At 44.5% G+C, this 22,987-nt stretch overlaps 1 long non-coding RNA gene across 1 annotated transcript; it reads right to left on the bottom strand.

Moving 5' to 3' along the window:
- Positions 1-5,348: 5,348 nt before the first annotated feature.
- LOC149872628 (uncharacterized) lies at positions 5,349-21,725 on the bottom strand. Its single transcript, XR_016439783.1, has 3 exons — positions 21,626-21,725; positions 7,261-7,333; positions 5,349-6,483 (listed from the first exon to the last, which is right to left on the bottom strand). It is a non-coding gene; the product is annotated as an uncharacterized LOC149872628 (long non-coding RNA).
- Between the last annotated feature and the right edge of the window lie 1,262 nt (positions 21,726-22,987).

Below are 22,987 nucleotides of genomic sequence, written 5' to 3'. Positions count from 1 at the left end.
TTAGGAAGGAATTGCCTCCAAGGGCAAAATTTCTCCCTTGGCTCACCAAAGGTTTGGGAGCTACACAATATAGATGCAGTATCGTTAGTAAGGCTTATTCATGTAGACTTTGGCATGTCACTTTATAACATGTTATATGTCATGCTATCTAAAGTATTACTGGTAAGTTGCAGCTTGGGGTATTTGTGATTGTGACAGCCAGTGATACAAGTAAAGATTGGATCCATGATTGTTCCAGCCCATTGCCATTCAGGATGTACCCAGACCATGATCAGAGAAGGAATAATCCTCAGGAGGAAGAAGCCAAAACTGGTATAAGTATGGTGTGCATCCATGGTAAATAGTGCACCTACCCAAGATGAAGAGTTAGAGGGGAGTTAGGGTGATGGTAATGAAAAGAACAGAAGAAATGGTGGTAGGCTTTGCTCAGATTCTTCCTTGCCCAGTGTTACTAGAGTAAGACTTTTATGATGCCATAGATCAAGCACAAGGCTGGAGAGGTTGAGAAGTGGGCAGGGAAGAGGTGATGGAGGAGCTAGAAGAAAGCTTTGTTGGGCATGAAGTTGAGACACGTGGCCAAGATGACATTCCTCAGGGCATAGACCTGGAAGAAGTGATTGGGAAGAGTTTTAGAGAGGAACAAGCAGCTGAACTGGCATTCCAGTGGGTGTACATGAAGAGTATCACCAAGTAGGAGGAGGTGGTGGAGTGACCTGCGTTGCTGTCAAAGGATGCCCATTTTGAGGTAAGGAAGGCATTCTCTATTGAATAGATAAAGGTAAGGTGGCAGGGGAGGACGTCATCCAGATTTTAGTTCCCCAGCAGTATCAGAAGGATATGACTCGGGTAGCCCACACTCTCCCATTAGGAGGACGTTTGGGTAGGGATAAAATGATTGCCCAGCTTATGTTACAAACCTATTGGCTTGGGTTACATAAGCAAGTGGAGCAGTTTTATCACTCGTGCCCAGAGTGCCAATGGTATTCTGACATACTCCCACCCCAAGCCCCATTACAATTTTTAGAAGTGGTGGAGCAGCCATTTGATAAGATAGCCCTTGATGTCATCAGTCCTCTTCCTAAGAGTACAGCAGGGTTGGAGTTTGCCTTAGTGGTAATTGACTTGCCCAGGTCAGGTGGTGAGGGAGCGTTGGAGGAGATTCTGAACCGAGTCATGTAGGGCCTGGAGCAAAGAACTCGAACAAATGCTAGCAAGGGGCATCGTAGAAGAATCACAGAGTCCATGGAGAAGCCCCTTTGTGCTGGTACCAAAACCAGGAGGGGGCATTCGACTGTGTGTTGACTTCAGGAAAGTGAACACCGATTTTTCATTTGATGCGTTTCCCATGCCAAATATTGAAGAAATGATGGAAAAGATTGAGCAGGCTGAATTTATTTCAACCCTCAACCCAAACAAAGGTTGCTGTCAAATTCCCATGGCCCTGGATGCTAAAGTAAAGACTGTATTTGGCACTCCCTGAGGCCTGTATCAGTTTACACATATGTCCTTTTGCTTGCATTGAGTGGCTTTGTTGTTCCAATGCTTAATGGACAGGATCCTGGCAACTCAACAAGAATATGCTGAAGCATATATTGATGGGATACTAATTTACCCAGGGACATGGGAACAACATGTACTTTATGTGAGGGAGATCTTGGAGGAATTAAGGTGAAATGGGCTGACATCTAACCCAAAAAAATACACCTTAGGGCAAAAGGAGACCAAATATTTAGGCTTCAGAGTAGGTCAGGGCAAAATCCTCCCACTTACCGATAAGATGAGTCCTACCAACAGCCACAAAGAACCAGTTAAGGACTTTCTGGGGTTGGTAAATACTATGGCAAGTTTATACCATTGTTTTCTGAACTGGCCATGATTTCATGGGTTTGCTGAAGGGTAGAATAAGTGAATCGGTGACACAGACTCTTGAGAGCCAGATAGCATTTATGAAAGTGAACGCAGTGTTGTGTCATGCCCCAGTATTGTATGACCCCAATTTTAAGCGAGCATTTCAATTACACTAAGATTGCCATAGGGGCAGTTCTGACTCAACAGGTAGAAGGGGAAGAGCAGGAAGCTATCAAGCAGGAAACTATCAAAGGTGGAGATGAGCTACTCGATGATTGAGCAAGAATGTTATGGGTATAAAATGGGGGGTTGAGTCATTCCGCTACAATTTATGCCGGAGGAATTTTACCTTCGTTACAGATCATGCACCCCTAGGTTGGTTGCAAACATCTAAAATGGAAAATTCCAGACTGATGAGGTGGGGTCTTGCCCTACAGCCCTTTTCTTTCTCCATAAAGCACCAACCTGGGCTACTAAATATCGTGGCCAATTTCCTCTTGAGAATACAGAATAACGAACAACTGGAGCAGATGGGGCAGCAGGAGAAAACAAATGTGACGGTAAAATTGAAGATGTTTCAGCTGATGGTAGGTTTTCACTAAGGGGGAAGGTGTGTGCCAGGGCAGTGAGTATGCTCTGTCATGTGAAACCCAAAGAGCAATGAATGCAATGGAAACTTCCTGTTTGGCAGGACCAAACAATCAGAGAGAAGGGCAGAAGATCCTGGATGCTAATTTGGAGGACCAGCTGGACGTGCCAGCAGGGCGGTGAACTGGAAGCCATGCTGGGTGGCACAGCTGATTGCCCAGGAAGTTAAAACAGAAACGGGCAAGCAATCTGTTCCCCAGAGAGGGGAGCGGCACAAGCAAATGCTCACAGGACTGCACAGAGATGCAGTAATTGTCCGAGACTGCTGAAGGTGACAAAAAGCCGTGGATCTGAGAGTGCCTTATGAGAGGTGAGGTGCATGACTGGGGCACCTCGTGGAGTCCAGCAGAGATAGGGAGTGGTGAGTGTGGACTGTCTGTACCATGTGCCTAAAGGAGAAAGAGAAAGATAAGGCTGAGTGAGAATTATCTGGGGGTGAAGAAATTTCTCTCCAAAGAAGGACTTAACCATGGGAGAAGGGGTCCCTGAGGATGCTGATATGGAGATCAGTGTTGCCTACTCCCCTGGGTCTCCAAGTTTATTGCATATTTATGCTGGACTATTTATGCTGGACCTGGGATAAGTTAGTGAGAGACCCTGGGCAGGAAGGAACTATTAATTAGGACTTGTAAGCCTGTGGTCCACAGAAAGCCATCCCACCGCAGGAGAGAACTGGTGTGGTGGAGAAGCGTGAGGGTGGAATCTGCACTGAAACATCTGGAGTGGTTAGGCAGGGTATGGGGATGGAGGAGCCCTGTGAAGTGGCTAGAGAGACAATTAAGATGCAGGAATGACCAACTGATCTTCACCCTGAGGTTACATCTTCCCTTGGTTTTCTTTTTCTTCATCAAAGGCATGGTCAGTAAGTTCTAAAGGGGTGCATCAGGTCCTGACTGTAACTTTCTAAAAAATATATATGTATAAGATCCTCTGTACAAGGATCTTCCTCAGTGACTAACAGCTTTTCCCCACAATTTTTACTGACAAAGACAAAAAAGACTTGCGAAAGTATCCTGGCAACAGGCTTATGTCAGCTTAATCCTTGTACGTGTGCTGACAGGCTGTGGAACATTATTTCTGCTCCATGGAAGAACTGACCTGTACTTTCTGACCTGTACGGGGCAGCCTTCCAGAGTTAGGCCAGGAACAATGAATTAATTGGTTTGGCCCGGTTATTTGTGAGAGATGGCATCCAGATAGAAGAAGGTCTCAGAAGCATTTTGGAAGGTGTTGTGATTTTCATTATAAAGCACATACATTTGCTAATGAGCTATCCTCCACTTTTTGGTTATTTATCTGAACTCTTGGTATTTGGGTCTTTATAAGATGCTGCCGCTTTTTTAAATATTAATGAATGATTTAGTAACTTTTCCTAAGAACATCCACAGCTGGAATTTACCAGTTTTTTGAGGAAGATGAAGAACTCCATAAAGCTTTTCCTTCAAAACAACATTTAGTAGCATAAGAGTGGGTAGACAATGAAGACATGAGCCCCACGCACTGCCTAAGGTGTGGGGGGTGCTGGAATGGAGGTGGAGGGTGCTTCACCCTCCTGTCACCCCCTCCCCCACATTCCACCTCCCATGCTCCAGCTCCAGCAGGGGTAGCAGGGCAGGACCATGTGCCAGTAAGGGGCATTATGGGAAATATAGTTTCTGCTGGAAGGGATGTCACTTCATTTTCCTGCTGCTGAAAACCATTGGGCTTTTTGGCTGCTGGACATGTGTGTATGTAGCAAAAAATGAGGTGACATCTCTTCTCAGCAGCAGTAAACCTCTAGCAGTGGCCTGTGTGCTGCCATTGCTTGTTTTTTCCCTCCCCACTGCCAGAGACACCAAAGCTAGAGCCCGAGGCTCTGCAAGGAAGGTGCGAGGAGGGGGAGCGTGGGGGAAGCAGAGTCCTGGCCCAGTTATGCCCCTGACAAGAACAACATAGTCATGCCCTTTCATCACAAGCCTCAATCTAAGCAAAAACAAAACCACACAAACATATTGAACCTGAAGAGAGAGAAGTACCAGAGTCTTCATAAGTACCCTGAGGACTTTACTACTGATTTTACCTGGAAGGTGCTCAGTTCCTACAGTTATGGGCACTGGTATAGCATCCCAAGATAGACTGATGGATGGCTTTAGCCTACATGATTACTTCTGTGCTTGTGTAGAGGCCCAAACTTAGACAGGTTCAGCTGTGTGACATAATCCAAAACAGAGAAATTCATGCCATGCATTATGGGGAAGAACTAGAACCTTTTCTTAATATAAAGTAGGAGCTCTACAAGGCCTTTAGTGATGGCAGTTGAGTGTTTTTAGTAACTCCAGCCCCAAAAAACATCTGACAAGCTCTTTGGGTGGAGCAGTCTCCAGTAGAATTTGTGCTAATGTGGAAACAAAATATAATGCCTGCCCAGCAGCAATGGCCACCATCAGGAGTGGAAATCAAAGATGTTATGGGGGATTGCACAGGCATGTTCTAGCCATCTAAAATATTTACCAATCTGAAATCAGACTAAGGTAGTTAGAAGTGCTGTTAATACATTCCCATTCCCTGAGAAATGGTGTTATAATGGGCTGCACCATCACAGTCTGAAACTTGCAGAGAATGAGGGATAAGTGGTCTTAGTCACAAAGAAGTTGGGAAATATTTTAATGATTTGGCTTATTTATTAATGATTTTAAATCCACAAAGGTATTACAAAATAGGACAGACTTTCTGCCCATATAAAAGTATGTGCTAACAACCATTACTTTACACCTAGTATTTTGATTGCTCTAGTAGATAGTACAGGAGAGAGAAGGGAGATCTCATCCCTCTTAACAGGATTTAACAGAACAGGATTAAAGCCTTCCTTTTGCCAAAGCTTTCTGTGTGACCTTGGGAAACATCAAGCATTGTCACATAAGGCAAAAGCCAAATTGATAAATGAACCCAAGAGCATTGCTGAAAGATAAACTCTGTCCACTGGCATCTGCTCTGTGTACATTTGAGCCTGCAAATTAGGCAGAGCAGATGGCTTGGGTATGTGCCCAAGAGTGCCTGAGTATAGTGCTCCTCCCCCACAGTATCATGCTTGGGCCCTTCAGATGAACAAAGCCAGGGGGCACATTTCCAAGACCACTCAAGAATTTTCCCAAACCACTTGGTCTCCCTGATTTTCAGGCCTGGGTGCATGTGAAGTGGGTACAAGAGGATAGGACCTATCAACAACACTCCCTGGCTTAGTCTGGAGCTCATATCAATATAACCTAAGTCCTCATTAGGCATATAAGGTGGAATTTGGCATTTAGGTTACCAGAAGCAATTCAGATTACCCCCACACCAGCATCCTGAGAACTCATTAGGGGGCTAAATTTGATGCTGACATGTTGGGCTGAATTCAGGACTAAGTGCCTTAATTTAGGCTCCATTTATCCATGGAAGCCCTTTTAGTCTGAGCACCTACACACCTGCTTGTCTTTCATCCCCGTCATTAGCCCACCTTGTGTTGTGGAATACTGACTGACTCTCTGGTGTCGTGTATCTCCTGAAATTGTTCTTTTTCTTTGACATCTATCACAGAAGTGAGGAGCGGACATACTAATGACTAACCGATTTGTTGAACTGCTAGGCTAAGTTCACTGGACCAGATCCTATGCCCTGCTACTAAAATGCAATCCAGAATAGGGCCATGACTTAAATTGGCATGACTTCAGATATACATCACTGTCAGTAAGGCATGCGGAATTAAATAGTGGTTTGGTAAAATGCCTAAAACAGCCTTGAGAGCAAAGACCAGAACTCAGGATGCTCTCCTTTTTCTTCTTTTCTTCTCCAGGCTGCAGATTAAGGCTGTCTTGCTGTACTCCTTTTGGCCCTATGATTCTTTGTCTTCTGGCTGTTAGTAGCAGTTAATTTCTCCTTTTGGAGTGAATGGAGAGAGACACGTCTCCTGGGTAACTGAGGCTACATCTTGATAGATGACCAAGTGATGTCCGTTACAATAAAGGAGAGCTGCATGGGAGAGCAAAGTAGATATAACCTGCCAGAACAAACTGCATATTCAATTCACACTGAAAGCTTAGGAGAACTAAACATCTAAGGGCACCTGTACACACCACGGGTTTTATTCCTCATTAAATTAAATAGGTTTATAAAATTGAAACTTGTTTATTTCGAAGCATCACATCAGTGTCTGCATGCACTAGCTTTTTGAATAAATTAAGTTTTGGAGTGTTGCACCAGTGTCTGCATGCACTTGGTTTTTGAACAAATTAATCCCAGTCCCCAGCCAGTGCTGCAGGAGAGTGGGACAGTCCAGCATTGACCCCCCCGACTTGGGGCCTAGCAACCCATGTTCTTCCATGTATCTGTGGGAGTACGGAGCTGGCAAACAGCAGAAGGGAAAAAAAAGTGGAAGTAATTTGAAAGCAGAAGCAATTCAAAGGGATGAGCTACAAAAAAGTACCATCTGGTAGACAAAGAGGCTCATTACACATCTCTGAGTGCCTTTGTGTTTGTATGCAAAGAATCCATGGATGCAACGCTTTAATTCATGGTGAACCAAACTGAACTGCATCTGAGGCGTTTTATTTTAATACTCAAGAAAATCTTTTAAAGTGTCTGGAAAACCTACTCATGTAAACAGTCATGCCATTGCAGCACACGAAAGGGCAAAAAACCTGGTGTGTACCAAAGCCCTAACACAGCAATATAGGATGCCTCCTAGATTCTGGCAGTCTACATCAAAGGTTTGCCAGAAATTATACATTAGGAGCCAGATTCTCTTACCCATGACATGTAAATAGACTTCGGTGCCTAAGTCTGATTGTCTTCCCACCTTGCTCAAGTCCCTGAAAAGAAACTAATTAAAAAGTTTGTTAGAACCTTTTCATTGTTTTTGGACTGCTTCTTATGAGTAATATGATGGCATGTTACAAAAGTAGATGAATAAATGCATTTTTAGGACTTGAATGGGGTGGAACAGAATTGTATTTAGGTACCAAGACCACTTAAATTCTTAATAGATGGAAAAAAATCTGGCCCTCAACATCTAGTGAGTGGAATCACATTTAGACTTGAATTATTATTGACTTTCAATGAAGTTTAGTAGCTCAGTCATCAATTATTTTTCACCTTTGGAAATCTCTCCTGTTCCCTGGGCCTGTCAAAATGTAGACAGCTGTCCTGATTACAGTCAGTAACATATACCGTAGTCACTCCATCATTTCAATGCAGTGGCTTAGTTAAAAAAGGATAACATAAACCATAAAGAAATTAATCACATCTGTGGTAAACACATGAAATACTCTTACAAGAAAGAGGGAGATGGCGGGTATAGAAGTGGGAGTTCTGCTTAAACCATTCTTAAAGTAAAACTAAACATGTGAAGAAGTGAGGCCAGGTGGCAGGGTGGAATTAGAACAGTCACTGGCATGTTGGCTTGCTTTAAGGCCTATCAGAGTCTAAAAAGAACTGCAGGAATTTTCCCAAGGGCAGGAGGCAGCATGATGTTAAAAGGCCTGACCATCACACCAAAAACAAATGAAAGGGCAATTAGAACTGTTACAAGTGACCAGAGCTGCAGGCCTTGATGAATTACATCCCATGAAGAGGAAGCAGCAAGGAAAGAACTAGGAAAGCCTTTGGCAAAGGTTTTTGTCATCTTGCCAAAGATGGGAATGACCACAGAGGAGCGACAGATGGTTACTTCTGCTCCTGATTTAAGGAATAAATAAATAAATAGGGATGATGTGGAAAACCTCAGACCTTGTAACACTGACTTTAGTTGTAGGGAAGATTTTTGGAAGTGCTGATAAGGAACAAGATTATGAAATCATTTGGAAGTAGATTATTTGGCAAGTGTCATTTTGTTAGGCTGGTAGTAGCAAGGCCTGGGAAGTCTTGGGCAGTTGGACTTCCCAACAAACTGTGTTGCCTGTTTCCAGGGGACCCATCTATCTGGCAGTTGATATGCTTTCCCACCTTGCATGCCATGTCTTGATGTTGCCAGTGATGTTTGGGAGACTGCTTTCAAGCAGCCAAGCTGCCAGCCCAGAAACCCCTTTTCCTGCTGAGATCTCTACATCTCTTGTTGCTGGGTTCTTTGGCCCTCCTTACAGTCTCTCTGGGCCTCCTTCTGCTACCACAGCCTCTGCCAGACTCCCTTTCCTAACACAGGATCCCTGTTTAAATTTCCTACTTAACTCTTTCCCTTGCGGCCACCAGACCACTCTCTGCTTAATGGGGAACATGGATTCATCCTTTGTTAACCAGCAGGCTTACTGCCCTTCTCCTTCCGTAATGGGCTGCAGTTGCTACCTAACCACTTTGCCAGAGCTCTACCCTTTGCCTACCGCCATACGGTATACTCTCAGGTCATCACTTGTGCACCTGTAGCCCCAGTCCTCCTCTGGCTTCCTACTCCCTTGCAGCTGGTCCTGACACAGCCATGTGCACCAGGTTGCAGTCGTATAATGCTGCCTGGCCCCATGCTCAGTAACTGGGGTTGAGGTCCCAGTCTAGATATACTTAGTCTCTCTCAGAGCAACTGGATAGACTAGATAACTCCACAAGTCCTTTCCAGACCATATATTTTCCCTGATCTTAAATAGTTTGACAACTTTGTAAGACTTAAAAATTTTAATGGGGTGGGGGGCAGAGGAGGAGGAAGAGAATTACCTATTTCCTGTAATACACATACAAAAACTTACACAAACACCACAGATTCAGAGATTCATAGAAGCTAGGGGCTGGAAGGGACCTCACAAGATTATTAGGTCCAGCTCCCCTCCTCTAAGGGAGGAAAGACTGCTGAGGTCAAATGACCCGAGTAAGATGTGTATCCAGTCATCTTTTAAAGATGCCCACACCCAAATCATTAATGAAAATGTTTCATCATTGATGAAAATGTTGATGTCGCCGGTAGATGTTGTAGAGCTTGGGTCCCTGCTTGACCGGCATCCTGTCCCCCAGAGATGTCAGGGTGGGACCCCGAGTTAGCACCACCTGTGTGTTCTGGTTGCTGTTCCTGCTTGCTCACCACAACTTGATGTTCTTTGTTTTAGGAGACAGTTCCTGGCAGATGGCTTGTGGGATCCCATGCATTGGTTTCTTCGTGGGGCTCCAACCTCCCCTTTACCCCACCCTTACCACATCCACAGCCAAGATGGACATCGGTATCCTGAGGTCTCACTTACTGAGAATAGCTTCTTATCTATAAAGTGTCATTGCTGAGGGGTGGAGACATCCCAGCCATTAGCTCCTTTGTGGCAGCGAAGCACCCCCACAGGCTCCCAAAGAGGAAAGAGGAGGTCAGTTTCCCTCATGGGCCCCAAAACCCACAAACAGCCCCCCCGTGGGGGAAACTGACCTCCTGCTGGGCAGCCAGAGCAGGGACCAGAACAGGGACCGTAGCTGCAGCCACGTGAGCCAGCATTACGCTGGCTGTTTAATCAGCTGTTTCCCAGGTGGCGAACAGCTGAACCAATCGCAGCGGCTGTTCCGGCCACCGCGGGAAGACTTAAAAGCCCCTCCAGAAATCGGGGGGGCAGAGAAGACAAAGAAGGAGCACACTAGCATAGAACAGCTCCTACACCAGAGAGGAGCAGTGCAGCCAGTGCGAAGCAGCAGGGGAAGCATTTGAGCCCCCTGTAGGAGGCTGGGGGAAAGGAGGCAACTCCATACCCCTCTCCTCCCCAGGGGTCTATTTCTTTTGAAAAAAAAAAAGAGAGAGAAGAGGCGTAAGAACAAAGCGCCTATGCAGAGGCTCTGACGTAGGAGTCAGCTTACACAAATAAAGCTGGCCAGCCTTGAGGGAGGGAAAGCAGAAGGAGCAACTGGACAAGTACCAACAGAGCCCACTTCGACATGGGGTCTCCCTCGAGGCAAGCTGTGGTTGAGCCAGCATGACCGAATCACCATTGTGCCAATGCCCATCTGGTTGGTGAGTGGACAGGATGCAGGGGAGGCAGAGCCCCATGGAACATCACGCTTGAATCGTGAGTACTACCGTTTCCCGGGGAAGCCCTCCCAGGAAGATCTCCACTGAACCCTCTCTCCTTATAAAATAACATCAAGTCATGGCAGACAAGTTGAAGGGAGGGGCTACACACCCGGCATGTAGTACAGCACTCAAGGCACCTTTCATCACATCCTTGTAGGCCATCTTTTGTCTGTGGACTATGGCCTCAACAACCGGACTCACCTCAATCTTGAGGTAACAGAAAACTCAGAACTAAATGTCTCTTTCCCTTTCACAGTTGAAAATCACTGGTCTGAGTACTAAGCCTAAGATACCACTGGTCACCTTTCACTATGTCAACTCAGTTCTGTCTACCATATTATAGCAGAACCCTAAAAGGAAAGACTGTATAAGACCTGTAAATTGTCATGTAATACAGACTAGTGCGGTGGTGCCAGCTTCTTCCTGGTGGGGTGCTGGGCTGGGGCTGGGCTGGGCTGGGCCAGGCCAGGAGTCCCCACCCCTTGCAGTGCCCCTGCCACCCACATGTCCCATGCAGCTGAGCTCACCCTGCTCCTGCCTGCTCTGAGCCCAGCCCAGCCCCCCACTGGAAAGAGGTTGGCACCATTGCTGCCAGGAGCGTCATGTCTTTGTGGGCTCACCTGTGTGGGGCAGATGGTGGCAGTGCTGGGAGGGGTGGTTATGGGGGGGGGGCACTAAGGTGAATTTTGGGGTGGCTATAGCCCCCCAAGCCTCTACCTAGTGCCACCCCTGCAGACAAGATAAACCAATAATGCACTCTGAAGAGCCTTGAGAGAGTGTACGCAGGAAGGACTGGAAGTCGAGATTTGGAATTTCCTCCCCTTTTTTTGGATCTTTGGCTCTCTTATTGTTTTCAAAGGCAGCTCAAACAGTTAACTCCCAGTGAAAGTCTCACTCTATCAGACCCTTCTACAAATGCCAACCTAGGTATATGCTGGTATTTAGCAGCAGTAAGCTGGATAATAAAATTCAGTATAAGGTAAGAGAACTATAAAAACCCTTTTCTTGTCAGAGGAATCATTCTACCTCTCAAGCATCAATTAAAATTGTTTCCATTTAGCAGAAGCATTCATATTCCTTTCATTGTTGCTGTAAAATCATCCTATTCCACCATGCTCCAAAAGCTCTTCAGACAGGAACATTTGATCATATTAGCTCCCCGCCTTTCTTAATAAGAGGAAATGAACTGCCAAAAAAAAGAAAGAAAAGAAAAGAAAAACAATAAAAAAATGTGTCGTGATAAAATGTATCTTCTATTAACAGGACAAACATAAATGGTACAACTTACAAAATATTCCATTTTCCCCAAATGCTATTAGCGTGTGATCTCTCAGTCCAATTATGGCCAGTTGATTTACAGTAATTATTTAAGGTCTCATTAGTAATAGTCTCATAAAAATGAGGAAGCAGGGAAACGTAGTGGACTTATCTTGCTACATTAATACTCGAGGAGGTTATTTACTGGTAATCAACAAAAGATGATGAATTCTGTTATGGGAGAGGATGTAATACTTTTGGGGTGGGGGGGCTGAGTTCTTGACACCATTTCATAGGGGTGTTGATTGATCCCAGAATACTCACTAAATATTTTCTTCTTGAGAGCTTCCTTCACCTTCCAAAGAGAAAGTAAAAGACAGAAATTGCTCCTCTGCATTTTCCACTGTTTTCATATTGTGTTACCTTACTATCCTTTTGTAACACGATTCCATCTGCTCAGGCTCCAGACTGTAATCACTGGGATAGGTTAGGTGGAAAGGTTCTGGAAGCCCCACCAATGGATGCTTTTAAGAGCAGGTTATCTGTCCTGCCTTAGGGCAAGGAAATGGATTAGATAACATCTGAAGACCCCTCCTATCCATAGTATCTATGATTTCATGAATTTATGCTTATACTCAGATGCACTTTGTTCAATAGATTTTCCCCGTTTCACCAGGACTTTTTACTTTTACACAGCAGTCAAAACAGTCATAGGTTACCTAGATGGAAATAAATTAAACAGTGTTAAAAGAATTTATCAAAATTATTTGTGAATGTAAAGATTTTGGATAAATAATGAAATTTGTTTTCACAGTTTTGCATTTGGCCTAAATACCACCATTGTTGTAGCTTGGCACAAACTGAATGATGGCAGTATCTTTGGGAGACAATCACAAAGGAAAAAAGAGCTCTCCCCTTTTTATCCCATGTTTCCATCTTTGTAAGACTCAAAGCTGTACAGTCTTTTTCACTGTATGTATTTATTCCTATTAGCTGTAAGGCTGGGAGTCTGACTGTACAATAAAATTACTTGTTGGAATAAAGCTCTTAAAATTAAACAAAAAAATCTCTGCTGCAAAATGGATAACATTATCATTAGCTGTTCCTTGGAAATGAAGGAAGGTTGAATACAGGTAATTCATCAGTCAAATTCTTTTTATGTGGTGCTTGCAACCTTGAGATCGTTAGCCTGTTCTCAACCAGTCTGAATTCATATCCAATTTGTAACAATAAACTTTGACTTTGTATGGATCAATCACAATTGTCTCTCTTTGTTGCTTTAATTGAACCACCTTGCAATTACTGAAGTATTTATTTTTAATTATCACTTCTCATTTGTTCTGAATGACTGTATTCTGCTTCATTCCTCCAAGAACAATTTAGAAATATAATATGGAACCTCAATAGGCTCTATTGTGGCAAAATAATAATGAATTTAAGAAGTGAATAAAGGATAATGATCATCTAAGAGATATAGCTGTTAAAATGTCAAGGAAAATTATATTTCCAAAGGAAACCATTACTTTTCACCCTTTAATAAAAGTGTCACTAGCACATCATTAATAGCCCTAGGCATATTAACACACACACGCCTCTCACCACAGTTTTGTCTTGACTACAGGTATGTAGGCAGTCAACCACTTTGTTCTCTGCCTACCCAGAAACCAGACCTCTGTCTCCTATGAGTGTATGGTCAACATCTCTCTCAAAGATGAGTCTGGTATTTATTTAATCTGAGCTTCAGTAAGGTTCTTATTGGCAGCTTAATGAAAAAAGACTATAAACATAGCCTAAATATGCATCTGTGGAAAACAGCAGGCATTACATTAAAGTTACAAAATATTGTGAGATTAGCCAAATTTACACTGTGTGTCTAATCTTTCCTACAAATTAAAATGCATCTCTCAACCCTCCAAGCAGAGACATGTCTGTCTCCATGTCCCCCATTGAACTATATAAATATATACATAATATCAGACAGAGTGAACCCCCTTCCAGGTCTATGTGGAAATGTCTGTCATTAGACAGTGTAGTTTTTTTTCCTGGGTAAGATGTTTACATTGACAGTGAGTCAAAAACATGTATTTTTTTATTTTACCCTAGGTCCATTGGGTCATTTAAAATGTTATAGCCTGCATCAAAATATAAAGTTCCCCAAAGTTGTATGTTTGTGGTCACTGGCTACTCTGTTATTCTGTTAATGATTCTAAATAGGCATTTTAGGGAATGAATTGTCCTTGCAGTTCTGGGGTGATAGCTCCAGGGTGTCCCCCCAAAATGTTAAAAAGATTATATTCATGTGTGACTTGAGACTCATCATTACAGGAAACACTCGCTATTTGCAGGTTCGGCATTTGCAGTTTCAAACATTCATGAACACCAAACCTGCATTTTAAATACACTTTATGCACTTGCTAGAACTCCCCGTGAGCTCTGTGCTTGCTGTTGCGGGGCTCCCGCCATCGCTGCTGGAGCCATGCCCCACCCCACCACAACCACTGGGGGCAGTACGCTCATGAATAGCATCCACATTTTCTGACTCCCACTTTAAGAAAAAAAAAGGAGAAGCAAAGCAAGATAAGACATATTTACAAGTATATAACCCCCATAGTGAATAAAAAAGCTTTCTACTTGTTTTAACTCATATGTAAGATGCAGGACATTCTGTTTGAAAAAGTGGGTCTTATATTTGAAGGAATATGGTATATACTTTACTGACCTGGGAATTTTGATAACAGCTCATATCATATCAGTAATTCTTCTATTATAAGACTGATTTTAATCCCCCACTCCCATTTTTAGGGGCCTATGTGAATGCAAAGCTTGTAATTTATATAAGAGCAGTTTCAAAGATATGCAGCAAAGTGTGACCACTTGGAAATAGACTACGTAAGCGGAGACAGTTTTCTTAGGTGAGAAGCAAACAGTAAATATTTCCCTCTCTCTGTCACTGTTGCTTGTACTACATAAATTACCTTCCATGTGTCTTCTGAGCAAAGGAAGCCTCTCTTCCTGCTGGCTAGGTTACACATCAGGAAAACATTTCTTGACAGTCACGGTAATTAGTTGCCAATGATCAGCCTAGGCAGTTGATCTATTGTCACTGAAGGTATTTCAGTTTAGAGTATACATACGGTTTGAGAGAGAAATGCAGAAAAAATCCCTCTTTTGTACATAGGTCAGGAATATGTGACTCAAGCCCAGAAGGTCTTTGTCATTACTATCATTTATGGTTAATTCAAAGCAATAATTTTCCTTCACTCTACAACTAACTTGTTCTCTAGGTGCTTCATGTTACCTTTTTTTTCTATCTTAGGTCATTAGCTGCCTATTTTCTACTTACACATTTCAATCACATGACTATAATGGGGAACACATGTGCAGGGAAGACTAGATAACTTAATATTTGGACTCCTCCAACACCAAAATGGTTCCAGTAAACTCCATTTTTGCAGAAGCACCAGAAACACAAAGGGCGTACACATGCCTCTTCCAGCATCTCAAAGCCTTCTGAGATGCTGAAAGAGGCACATGTGGGAACAAAAAAACCTTCCCTGCACTGCAAATTTGCAGTGAGGGGGCAAAATTAGACCCCTGGATATCTAGGGGTCAAAAAATACCTTGGGCAAAAAAAGTGGGACAGGGCATGTTTCAGGACTGTGCCCTGAGGCAACTGGAGGCTTGGGTCCTCCACAGAGATGCTCTGGTAGCCAGCCAGCATCTCTATGGCTGGCCCTCACCCCAGTGCTGAAGCACACTGTCTGCCCATGTAGGCAGTGTGCCAGCTTCCAGAAGCTGGATCTGGGCTCCCTGCCGGTAAGTAGTTGGGGGGGAGGGGGCTGGAGGAGGGGGAAATGAACCATGGTGGGGACCCCCGCCAGCCCCATCCCCTGCCCACTCCCTGAGCCCCACAATTTCTGTCCTGCCTGGCCCCATCCCCGCCTGCCCAACTGATCGCTGTCTGTCTGTCTGTCTCTCTTTATATATATATATGGATATATAACAGGTGCTGGACCCAGGCTCTAGGTTCCCCTGGCTACAGATCTGGGAGGAGCCAGTCAGGTTTATTTTGCTCCAAGTGGCACAACGTACACCATGCCAAAGTGCATGTCCGGGCACGTGCGCTGAGGCAAAAAGCCCTGACTCAAATTTGCACTGCTTCTATTTGAGCTGCTGCAAGCGCACATGTCTGCGTGTGTGGACACACCCAAAAAGGGGCAAATTTTAGCTGTTTTCCCAATGCTCTGCTGCCCAGGAAGCGATGACATACTGCTAACTTCTTTGAAAACAATACACACCCCACATGAAGGGCCTGGCAGACCTGATACATGGTGAGTGTCTGAATTTGTAAGCAAATCTTTGCTCCTAAGAGCCCAAATACTCAGGATGCTACCTGGATGCATGACATTTGAGTGAAAGTAGCACCAGTTCATACTATGGTGCTATTTTACTACTTTGAGTTAATGAGGACAACCTGTAGATTTAAAGTCAGATTCTCTAATGCACTATAGAGCACTTAGAAGTGTGTCAGGGGAATGAGAAGGACTTGTCACTACACTAATCCTCCAATAGCAGAGTCCATCAAAAACCCTGGGACATAAGTTTAATTGAGAGGTGTGGTCAACTCAGACCAACCTTGAAGATAAGAGTGCTGCAACCAGTCAGGGTCCTTAGGCAAGGTCCTGATACAAAAGAGAATCTAGCCCTTATCTTCCTCTGTAAGCATGGTGGGATAGTGATTTTTCTTTTTCAAAAATCTCACAGGACTACATTTTTGCTGGGTGACTTCTAGCCAGACTGAATACAAAGATCTGTAGCAGCATGCAGCATATTTACTTGGTATCTACTGAAGCCTTTGGGCTATTTGAATGAATGAGGCAAAGGCACGTTTCAAATCCAGCAACCTTTTACATGGCCAAAGCTCTAACTACAGAAGAGCCTGTCTCCCTTAGGGCTAGCTGCTGGCTGCACAGCTATAAAAAATGTAACTTTCAACTCTCTCGTATCCATTCTCTAGCCTCACCCACATGTAAATCAGTCAGTTGGAAGAGGAAATCTATAACACCTCTCCTTACAGGCAGTTAAAACATTTAGATAATGAGTTTGTATTATTTGGTGCCCCTTTGTGAACTGTTACTCGCTCTTCTTCTGGAATCCACATTATTGTAAAAGTGGCAAATAGGACGAAAATGTTCAAACATCTCCTGTTTTGCTAAGGTTTTTTATTAAAAATGCAGATCCTTTCTATGCAAATGTCAAATGTGTGAGACTAGAAAGAAAACGACTTGAAATTGAAGCTACATTATATATTTGCATTTCACACAATTACAGATGTAATGAATGCTGTGTCATGGGTAAAATTGTTTAATCTCCCACTTAATAATAATTTCCTATTCCTTTTGAAGAGTATGACCAAAAGATTGTGTTAATGGATATATGGACAATAGAAAATAATATAATAAAAACAGCAATGATAATAAGCAATAAATAACCAGCTTCTATAGAAATGTTTCAGCCAGCTATAATGGTAATGTATATATGTTCTGGTACAAGTAGCTTGTAAGTAGGGATTTTTTGTTCCTGCTCTTGTTTCTGGGGTCAGTCTGTTCCGGTGTTTAGAAAGCCTTCTCTCCTTTAATCATGGGTCTTCTCACCAGAAGAGTCTCCTTAAAACTGTCATTTAAAATGAGTCATGAATTGTCATCCACCCCCCGCTAAAAGCAGTCAGAACCTATACCATTAATTCTATGGCTTTTAAATCCTTGCGTTGCCAGATGCTTAAGGAGGACTGTGGCTGCCTTACAAGACATATGGCTTTTTTATAATAGGTTACTTCTTTATTAAAATATCTTAACGCGGTCATTAGAGAGGCTTCTTTCCCAAGCCCCTGCTGTCACATGCAGCTCTGCTCAGGAACACCTTCCACATCTGTTTTTTACATGTGTGCTCCAGTCTACCCACATGGGCCTCGTTCACAGCACTATGCCCCCCTCCTCTCTATCCTCATACACAAACACACATTGAGGATATAGCATTACAGCAAGTACAATAGGTTTACATGGTCTTTGGTTTATGCTTGGAATATGCCTAAGGTGCACTTTTTCCAGTTACACATCCACCCTTCTGTAGTAGACTCTGTGGAGCACACACAATTTAGCAGGTTTTGTGACCACTGCACTCCTGAGGGATTTACCAAGGGAGATGTTTTTAGTGGTCATCACATAAGAGCTCAGAGGAGTTCAGAACCCGGATACAAAACCCCCCAATCCTATCATCCCCACCCTGAAACAAGTAACTATTGACCAGGGATCCTGGTTTTCGCTGATAAAAAAAATCCCCAAATTTCAGATTAAAAAACATAACCCAAAATCCATATTTTTCCATGATTACAATGAAACACAACTATGTATGTGTGTGTGTGTATATATTTCTACATATTAGTGGTGTTTCATTTTAATCATGGATAAATGTGGATTTTGGGTTACTTTTTTAATCTGAAAATTGGGGATTTTTTTATCAGAGAAAACCAGGATCATTGCTAATGACAAACACCCCCCTCTGCTACTGGGTAGTTACAAGAGAGAAAGAAAGAATTTGCAAAGAACCATCTGTTTCTGCACAAGATGTTCAAATGCCGACATGACAATTGTATAAAAATTCCTGCTGGATTAGGCAGATTGATTCTTCCAAAGCTTCACTTTTACATTTAGTCTGCTGGGATCTATTCTTTTAACTATTAGAACTCTAGAGCAAGGACAGCCTTTCTCCTGGTGTTTGGCAATGGTGCTGCTTTCTATTAATACATGATCAATAAGAACTTTGTTGTTTCCATTGAAGTGGCAGACCCTTTGTATCCTACCTGTCTCTCCTTCCCTAAATTACAAACTGTCTTCTTTCCTAGGGCTACATGCTCTTGCCTGCATTCTTGCTATCCACCCCCTCAGTGTTTTATAAGGGCAATCATCTTTGAGCCAAAAAAGGTGCAACCTTTTTTATTAGTAAAAACACATACTCTGACAAAGGAGTTTTGAAGCTGCCTCCATAGCAACCAAAGATTCTTTTATAAAGTGAATGTTTAAGAACTCGGCATTGCTTAACAATATGCACGTTCTAATGAATTGCATTTGTTTTCCATGCACACATGCGCGCGCACCCCCCCCTACATTTAAACATGATAAAGTGGCAAAGTCTAGCACTCAAATGTTAGGGGATGGCAGAATAAAAACTACCTCCTCGGTCCCATCCCATTTTTATCATTGAGCTCACTGCCCCTCCCCCCACTCACTTCCTACTGTCTCCACTTCCCCGCTCCTGGCTTCTCTTTCCAAGCTCTCTGAGCTCCAAAGCTCCTGGCCCAGCAGTCCCATGTTGGCTTCTCAGCCTCAGATCTTCATCCAGTTTCAGCTTCTCCTCTTTATTCCCTCTCCTCCAGAAGTCCTGATGCAACTGGCTTGCCCAGCTAGTCCCAGTCTTCCCTTGCCTGCCTCCAAGTCTAATCATGCATTTACCCTTCCTTCTTTCTCCCTCTCTAGCTCAGTCTCTCTGCCAGGTTCCTCATCCCTTTTTTTCATACCAGACTTGCTTCTTCCACTCCTTCAGTTCCATGTCAAGTTTTATTCTTCCCTCTTCCACTCACTTTCAGTTTAATCAACCTGTGCCTGTTATGCCTAGTTCTCCATCTTTCCATTTTCATGAATTCTCAGTATTCTCACTTCTCCTAGTATCTCCTCACTCCCAGTCCAAAACTACTTACTTTACCCCTTCCCTTTCCAATCTCTGTGTCTCTACTACTTGGCTTCAATACTGATCTCACTTGTCTTATTCCTGATTCTAGTGTCCTTATCTTTAGCCTTTTCATCCTGTTTTTGCAAGTCTTCTATCTCGGGGTCCTAGTCTCATTACCTTTTGTCTATTTAAATCTACTTTCTCTGCTGCCTCCACACCTTCCATCACTTTCCCCCCTCAGCATTTCAGTCTTGCTGTTCCTTCTCTTGCTTCCTACTGCTTGGATGCAGGAGGCAGAATGTGAGCACAGGCAAGATTGCTCCCCTCTTCTCAGTTTGGGTGCCTCGTGCCTAAGATGTTGTAGCAGCCAGGAGAAGCTGGCCAAGATAGGATTTTCAGAAAATTAGGCTGTCAAGAGTTGCTGTAGCTTGAGCTAAAGAGCCAAGGCTGTAAGAGTCAGTACTCCAAACTGATTGCTATATTTGGAGTCAGGAAGGAATTTTACCCCATTGTCAAATTGGTATGGACTATGGGGATTTTTGCCTTTCTCTGTAATGGGGGACATGGTCCTCTACCTGGGATCTCTTGAGCATACAGGCTAGAGGCAGACATTCAAAAAGCCTGAGCCTGAATTGATTCAATCTTTGCAGGTTAGCCGCTAGGCTGAATCAGTTTGTAACTGTAAAGACATCCCCTGTGGACTGAAGAAATGCAGTCACATGTCTGCAGTGGCTCAGGCTAGAAGGCAGGAGGTGCTAGAGCAGCTCTCCCTTCCCTTGTACGGTGCTAAGCTAAGGGGCAGGGGCATAACCAGGCCCTGGCAGGATGCCTGATTAGGGAGGGGCTCCTCCTCCTTGCTGTTGATAACAGAGCATTTACACAGCAGGGAGATACACAGGGAGTTGCTAGTATTAATTGTCCCATCAAACAAAACAAAAGCTTCTCTCATTAGTTCAAGATCTTCTTAAACAACTTTTTCCACAGAAGGAACACAGCTACCTGTTGATTAGCTCCAAAAAGCCCTAAGTTGACACTATTCTGTCTGCCTTTGTCCTGTCTCCCACATCACAGACTGTAACCAGCATGTGGTATGCTAGCTAATGCTAAGATGTGTCTGTGGAAGGGAGAGGGGAGGGGGGAATCGCTGTGAGGGAGGGGTGAGGGGGAGGAGGGGAACCTGGAGGAAGCTAAATAGACACTGCTGCACCTGCAGTCTCTGCCGGAGCTGCAGCCAGGCAGCAGAGGAGAGGGGCCAGCCCAGTTCTCTGAAGCAGAGAGGCCTTCCCAGAGCTGCAAAGCATCTGGGATACTGGGGGACTCTGGTTTATGTTAATGTAACAGGTGTATCATTTCTGGAGCCTCTCCGGGCGTGCAGCTCTGACCTCCTGCAATGGGCCCACCGCCCGCCTATTCTCGCCTGCCATGTCTTGATCTCGTTCATAATTAAGGAATGATGAAACCTAGCAGGAAGCTGCCCATTTTTATATGCCCTGATGACAGGGGGCGCTGTCTGCTGCTCCTTTCCTCCCCTGCACCACAGCCCAAGCCTTGCAGTTGTTGCTGAAGTAATCTTCCTCCGGAACATGGTATTGGGTCCCGGCCCTTCGCTTGTCTTTTGGGCTCCTCAGCACTCTTCTCACTCTCGGGGCCCTTTATTGCCCCCCACAATGTAGGTTCCTTACTACCCTCACTGTCGGGCTCTTCACCGCCCCCTTGTCAGGGTTTTCTCCACCGCCCCCTTCTAGGGCCTTTGCCGCGCTCCTCGTGCTTCTTGCCCCCTCTAGGGTCTTTGCCGCACTCCCCACGCTTCTTGCTCCCTCTAGGGCCTTTGCCATGCTCCTCGCCCCCTCTAGGGCCTGAGCGCCCTTTCGCAGCTGGGGCTACTACCCCCACACACCGAGCACCTCTCTGGCACCCGTCACGCTGTGCACACTGTGGCACTGTTCACTGTGCCCCCACTGGGCACCAGGAACCCCCAAGCTACTGGGGAGCCCCCATGAGGCCTCCTCACACCCCTACAGCCTCACCTGGTCCTCCGGTATAATGATAACCAAATCACAAGCCAAACGGCTGATAACCAAATCATGAGACAAACGGCTGTGACAAAACAACAAGGAGCTTCCTGGCTCATAACATAAACTGCATGCCATGCTGGCTCTTAGTTCCTACCTCCCACAGAGTGCTCTCTTCCCCGCATCATTGCAGTCGGTCAGAGCGCTCAGACTGCAACCCTCGACCCGGTCTGCTCAGCTCTCCTGCAGAGCTCCTGCGGCTGCCAGAAGGGGACTGCTCTCCTGGCCTTCTGCCTGGGCTTAAGAAGGACTAAGCCCCACCCCTTCCTGGCTCTAGGCTTCCCTGGTTGCTAAGGCAACCCGCACCTGCACAGTCTTGGGGACGGGCAGTTACGCTTCCCCCTTCCCGCCACCAGAGGTCTTTTCTGACCTAATTCCACCCTCAGTCGCAGAGCACCTAAGAGCCCTGCGACAGTTAAACCAGGAAGGGTTCTGAGGCAGACAGTTCATAAACTGGTTTGAGCCAAATCAGTTAAACCTGATACTACATTCAACCAGGTTTATCTCAAACTGGTTTCAGCTATTTTCAAACTGGTTTATATGTACTGAATATCTGTTCTGTTACACGTTTAAACTAGTTTCTGATCACTTAAACCAGTTTATGTCTAATGTCTGTCCCTAGTCCTATTGACAGCATTTCATAGAAACAGGATATTGGATGCTACGGTTCCCCTGTTTTATTTGTGCCAGATTAGGGTGTTAGGTCTGTGTTGTGTCAGGGTTGTTGGTAGTTTTATGTAGAGTTTAGTTTATGGTTGTATGGGACGGTTTGGATAGGGGTGGTCCTGCCTCAGGCAGGGTGTTGGACTAGATGACTTTTGGAGATCCCTTCCAGCCCTACTTTTCTGTGATTCTCTATGACTGGCTCAAAGGGTAGCACACATTCATGAGTGAGTTATATATTTTCTTTCAGAGGCACAATAAGCAATTTCCGTGGTAGCTACAACAGCAATGACAATGACAGCGATGGCAATGACAGCTGGGCCTGCAGCAGTCATCAGACTGGCACCTCCTTTAACTCAGTGCCTAGTGTGGTGCCACATTCATCCATCCCTAATTACTAGAGCTGTGCGACACTTCAGTCACTGATTCAATTCGGTGGAGATTCAGCCCAATTTGGTGGCCGAATCTCAAAATCCAAATTGAATCAGGAGACTCTTTAATTTCTTTGTATCAAATCATAACCCTCCAAATTAATTTGGAGAGATCTGAAAAGTTTCAATGATTAGGACATAGACACAGCTTTAAATTTTTTTTTCTATATACCTCAAGGTACCAGGCAGTTTGTGAATGCTGAGATGGTGGGGCATTCCACAGGAGTGCAGTGGGGTCCCCAGCGCACTTGGCAGCAGACCCAGAAGTGGACCAGAAGCTCTTCCAGTCCACTTCTGGATCCACCTGGGAGTGCACAGGGGGCATCCCCCACATCCCTCTGTCTCAGTGACTGGTGCCTTCTGAG

Source organism: Crocodylus siamensis, chromosome 1 (genome assembly GCF_052110815.1).
Source record: "Crocodylus siamensis isolate JL-2025a chromosome 1, ASM5211081v1, whole genome shotgun sequence".
NCBI lineage: Eukaryota > Metazoa > Chordata > Crocodylia > Crocodylidae > Crocodylus > Crocodylus siamensis.
The sequence above is the reverse complement of the archived record's forward strand: the minus strand, read 5'-3'. Positions and strand labels throughout refer to the sequence as shown.